This window comes from Pinus tabuliformis, chromosome 8, assembly GCF_031772625.1.
Source record: "Pinus tabuliformis cultivar Carrire ecotype Pingquan chromosome 8, CPIR1, whole genome shotgun sequence".
NCBI lineage: Eukaryota > Viridiplantae > Streptophyta > Pinopsida > Pinales > Pinaceae > Pinus > Pinus tabuliformis.
Window position 1 is genome coordinate 1538221423 of NC_142294.1, and position 6654 is coordinate 1538228076.

The following is a 6654-nucleotide window of genomic DNA, read 5'->3' on the forward strand; positions in this document are numbered from 1 at the left end:
GCAAGATACTTATCTTTTCCAGTTGTACCATCGACTGAAAAACAAACGCATTATTCCTTTGGTCGGAGAGAAGCAACTGGGAGCCCGGTTACCACATCTTGACATTCTGACTTCGTTGGAGCAGCAAACTGCCTGGCTATTAATCTCACGTCGGTGGCTTTAACAACGATTCGTGTCAATATACGACTCTCTATTGCGGCACTAACGAGCAATCATGGGTTCTTGAGTTTTGACATCTACAATGTCTCCACGGTTTCCACACAACACAGTGTTCAACAAACAGGGTTCCGTGGCAAATCTTCCTGCAACCACATTTCTTCTTCATGTAGCTACCTTAACATGTCAACTAAATACCTTAGCGATGCGCATTGGCATGGCTTAGAACCTTCCAACAGGCGTGTAGCGAGGCAGCGATACAGTCATCAGAGTTTCTGCCAAACTTGATGCTATTAAAATACCTCTCTCCTTCTACATCGAGAACTCATATATCCAGATACCCTACTTCATATCGGTAAGCTTTCATCGATCCAAGACTGGCCTGCCAAATAAAATCCGGTGTTTAACAGAATCAAGATACGATCCCTCAAATCCGCAAGCCTATCCGAATAAAAACTGGGCATGGAATTCTATAGTGGAATGCCATTACTTCACCACCAAATCAGTCAGCGTAGAATACGTGACCATCACTCTGCTACCCCACGCGTAATAATTTCCCAGGCCACGTTAACTCCTCGTTTCCTTCATTCTCGTTCAGTTCCACAACAGCCAAGAATCAGTTAATAACTGATTCGTAAATTGAAATTACTTTTACGTGGGGTTAATCACGATAGGGATATTACACTGTTCAAGCTGCAAGTCGATAACGGGCACAGTGCCATTTTCTCCGCAGTCTCCTCGCTGTTCAATGGGACGATCTTCTTCTGACCATAAGTAGGAATCCGGTATAAGCAGAAACGCTCTTGCAAGTATGAGACAGAAGGTTCATCTTAACAGCGTGTACCTGTTTATCAAATAAAAGAACGCAACGCCTGAATGCGAAGCGAAGGTAATAGGCAAACGCTAGCGAGTTTGCCTGCGGTTTTCCATGAAGTGACTGCATACGATGAATCTTTTTCCAGATTTATCGCTGCCATTTGGGAAAAATTAATAAAAAATAACTGGATTTCGATCTGGTAATTGGATATACGAAATCTGCTAATCTTATGAAATCCGATGCCAATAAAAGTAGAATATCAAATTACGAGAAAGTTTTGATATCACTGGAAATTTCAAAATTGAAAATCTACATAATAAATTCTTCTTGATTTCGAAATTCATGATAGTAACCTCAGATTGAAATTCTACTGAACAAATTCTCCTGCAGTTCGAAACTCAGGTAATGATTATAAAAAATACATAGTAACTGGTTGTTACAAATTTGTTGAGATACTATCACTATAGATCCATTTTAAATAGGATATAATATGAATTTAGAGTCAACATTATAGATGTATTTTTTTTAAGAGTAAACATTATTTAAATATTTTGGATAGTTATTATTTTATTTTATTTAGATTTTTCATAATTTTTATTTTGATAGACATGAGCAAAATTTAGAACAACTTTACACATATATTTTTAATATTAAAAAAAAATATTATATAAATTTATAATATTTAAATTCAAAATAGAAGAGAAAAAGCTTCTTGATTAGATCTAGAATGACATGTTGTCATTAACATAACAGTTTATATATATATATATATATATATATATAACTGACCTCTTTTTTATTGATAATTTTTAGTTGTTGAAAGTATAGATTTATATTATAATAGATTGTTTATTTTACATTAGTTATGTTTTGAATATAAATATTTGTCAATGTAAGATATTAAGCAAATATTGTTATTTATTATTATTATTATTATTTGAAAAAAAAAAGTTATTGCAAAGTTAAATTGAAAAAAAAATCCAAAAGTAAAAGAAAATAAATTAAAATAGAAAAAAATAAACCTACAAAATATTAATGAAATTGTTTTAATTATAATAATACAAAAAACAAAAAATTGCTAAAAGCTATTTCTTTAGTTTTTTCTAATTAAAACTTAATTTTGTGAAGATTTTTACTAATTTTATTATATATACTAAATATATATGGTATATGATATATATTTAATTTATTTTTTACTAGTTGTAGAATATTAATAAAAAATATATATGACATTTTATAAATATATTGTGTTAGAATAGTATAAATATTTAATTTACAATTACTAAGTGCTCATATGAACTTGTTTTTCAAATTCTCTCTATAATGATGAACTCAAAGTTGAAGTTGAGCTCCATAATAATTAGGCTGATAGGCTTTCCTATGCATCAACAATCGTCAACATTTTTACCCTGCTCCGTTGGATCAGGTGAGACACTTTCAACCATTGATTTGAAGTGTGATTTCTTTTTCCAAATATCGGTTGAGTTGCCTTACTGCTTTTTCCCATTCTTTTATGTCACTCTTGAAGATATTTTTATTGCTTTTTCCCTGCCAGTTGTTGTTGCTGTTCTTCTTCCCTGGCTTTTGGCAAGCACTGTTCTTTTGTGCAAAGAAAGGTGGGTTGATGAAGCTCTTCGCATTCTGCAGTCGATGGACTTAGTAGAGAAATCCCTGTGGATATCCAAATCTACCATATACTCCTAGATTGCTGCACTGTCCACAAATTATTGAAAGAAGGCAAGCAGGTCCACGCCCACACAAGAATCACAGGGGCTCATTAGAAACCCTACTTGGCTGCCAAGCTTGTTTATCTTTATTCTGCCTGTGGAAGCATTGTCGATGCGCGGGTGGCATTTGATGAAGCCTCTGAGCGGACTATGTTTATGTGGAATGCTCTACTCAGAGCTTATGTTAAGAATGGGTTCTGTGAAATCGAGGCTATGGAGATTTATAATCAGATGAAGTTATTTGGCACGGAGCTCGATATTTTACGTTCTCAATCATGTTGAAGGCATGTGGAAGCTTAATGGACCTGCAACAGGGGATGGATATTCGTGGGCAGGTTATCAAGAACGGTTATGAGCTTGATGTCTTTGTGGGAGGTGCGCTTGTGGATATGTATTGCAGGTGCCATTCTGTGGAGGATGCAAACCAAGTGTTTGAGGAAATGCGCCATCGAGATGTGGTCACATGGACAGCTATGATTGTTGGACTTGTGCATAATGGGTTTCATTGCGAAGCATTGGAATGTTTCTGGCAGATACATGTGGAGGAACACAAGAATGTTTCACTAAGAATCAGTGCTTCGATTTGGGCCCCGGGGATTATCTCTATACTCCTACGCCTGATGTGCACAGGGTGTAGTATTTCACGGATACTGAGTTTTTCATCAGATGGGATGGGCATAGGAATATATTTCTGGACGAGGATTTGCCCACAGCAGCCGATCACATTAAGGCGAATGCAGAAGAATCCAAATAGGTGTGTTTGCATGTGCGTAGAAGCTCATATGCAGGTGCAAGCAATAAGTTAATTTCGTGGTACTATGCTATTTAAAGTTTCTGTAGTTTATTGTCTAGGGATGGATTCTGTATGCTAGTTCCTGAAATTATGTTCAGGGCTTTTATATATATAATAATTAAACTATATATTCAAAGTTTGCCTAATACCCTTTGTAATGTAAATAAATTTCAATGAACATCAAACTATTCTCATAATTTGCATAGATTCTCGCAACATGTCATCGACAGGTTTTTTCCCTTCAATTTTGTGATTCCTTCCTTCAGGTCGAGGAAGGCTCTGGACCTTCACGTCTTACCTGAGCTCAGGTAAGGTCCTGGTTGTGAGCTCTGCTTAGTCAAAGAGAGGGCCTTACTCGCCTGAATAAAGGTAGCTCACTCAGAATTTTCGAGACCTTAATTCACCTTGAGTTATTTTATTTTTGCACAAGAGAAGCAAGGTGCCGAGTGGGCGTGGGGGCTGAGTTGTGCAAAATTTCACGCCTGGTTGAAGGTAGTGTATGAAGGTGTGAAGAGAAACATGATGGGCATGGGAATTGCACTCCTTCAAGATGGTGGGGTTTGGTGAATTGCACTCTTTCAAGATGTAGTATCATTCTATATATGTATATTATTCTTTACAAAATATAATAATAATATCATGGTTTTTAATGGAATTAACTTTTTAATAGCAATATATCAACATATTTTCTAATATTATGTTTTAACTTTCTAAATGCAATACACAATTATGGTTTTCAATGAAATATATTGGTAGGGAATAGTCATGGTGGTTATTGCCTTGGTCACTAGCAAACTTCGTATATGCTTGACCATCTATAGAGGTTTCTTGATTTTGGGTAATTAACTTAACCTCTTGATTTTGGGTAATTAACTTACTCTAAAATGAAATAAGACATTCAATGTGTTCCTTGTAATATAGATATAAAGAAAACATCTAAAGAAAAGTAATTGAGTAATTGCACAATGATCCAGTCCAAGAAAACAAGGTTTTCTACAAACCAATTAAATCTTCTAGAAAAATTCAACAATTCCAATTTAATAATCCCATCGGCCTCTCTTTGTACCTTTTGGGACAATTGCTAGTATACAAATGTCTTAACCCAAAAAAATACAATTTTGAATCATGGTACTATTAATACTTTCTCTATTTTTTAATTCAAAAATTAAATATAAATTAAAGATATTTTAGTTTATAACCATCTACTAAATTAACTCATTGATACTTGAAATATGTTTCAAACAAAAGTAAATTCATTAATTCTAGACACAAAATAATTAACAAAATTTTATGTTTAGTTTTTTTTGTTAAGTTTTTTGTGATCCTCCAAGCTTGACTTGTGGCTTGAGAAGCCACGACCCAGGGGCATCTAATTCGTCATAGTCACAAGTCACCCTGGGATCGCACCCAGCCTAGGCCACACCAGCCCTAAGCTGACTGGATTTTCTAGCATGTCTCCTCCCTCTAGCACATGACACATTCAGCCCCCATGAGGTTTTGATCCTGGGCCGCCTTGCTAACGAGGCCCATCCTCAACCAATTGTGCTAGAGGAACTTACAAAAGTTTATAGTTAAGCAATTACTAATTAATATATAAAAAAATGTAAAACAAAAATATAATAGACATATATATTATTATTTCTTTAATTTCTTTTGTGTAGGATTTTATTTTATTTTTCTAAGAGTAATTATAAAAATGCCTATTATATAAACCATATATATATATATATATATATATATATATATATATATATATATATATATAGATATATATATTTTGTTTGCCAAGTTGTGTGAGTCCCGAGATGACTGCATGCTTAATCTTTGACTTGAGAAACCATGACTCAAAGGCATCTAAGCCATCAAAATCACCCGGGCAACAAGTGACAGTATCAAATAAATGCTCTCATGCACAAAGTAAAGAGATGATTCTCACAAGCAAGTGGCCATGTCTCTCCTACAAAGAGACAATCTCTTGTGAATGGACCCATCTCTCAAAAGTAAGTGGAACAAAATAGACTTTGTCAAAGTCATTGACAAAGGTCCTCCTTGTATCTACTACACAAACTCAAGTTACATCATCATCATCAAACTTGTCTTGGAATTTTAAAACTTTTCACTGTAAACATGATTACTTTTTGACGAAGTGTCAAAATGACTTTTTCTTCAACACCAAACTATCTTGGTTTGTGTGCATAACTCAAACAATGAATTATTTTCAATAATTCAGACCTTGTTGCATTGCTACACCATACAAGGATCACTAGAATTTGTAATATATATTCATCCTCTTGCAATTTCTCGAAAGAGACAAAAACCACAAATGCATGAAACTTACATTGGGTTTCATGTCAAGACACTCAACCAGATGCTCAAAAATTAGCAAACAAAACATCAACAGGTCGATATCGTCATTCTACAACTTTTAACTATAAACTCGACCCCATTCTGAACAATGGAACTCTACCTTGAAAATTGTGCCAAAGCATCAATGACACATGTGGGCTTCAAACATGAGCCTTCAGATATGCTATTCGAAAATCAACAAACACAACACCAACATGTCTGTCTCGTCATTCTAAGACTTTTAACTGTAAACATGACCTTATTAAGAAAGGTGCATCTTTGCCTCGAAATTCTTGCCAAGCATTAATGGTACATGTGCACTTTAAAACATGAACCCTCAAATATACTACTGAGATTCAAATTTGGTCACACTAGTGGATTCCTCTCGAAATTTTGAGAAGAATGACTTGACTACCCTTGAGAAGTGCAACTCTGTCTCATAAAACGTGTTAATAATTAATGAAAAACATGAGCTTCAACCATGAGCCTGCAAATTTGCTGCTCATATTACAATTTTGATTGCACGAATGGATTCCTTGCGAAATTTAGAGAAACATGAGTATAAGCTTCATATAATTTGGTTACCATCATTTCTAGGCCACTCTTGGGCTCCTTACCTCGAAATCTATTGCACAACAATCCTCTCTCTGTGATAAATATAAGATATACATTGCAATATGTGCCAAGTATCGCTGCTAAATTTAGCATAACCATCGCCAGATTTAACTAAAACTATCAACTTAACATTGTCACTAACTCGGTCTGGAGCTTCGCTAAAACTTTCGCCAAGTTTAGCCATTAATTTGGCCAAAACT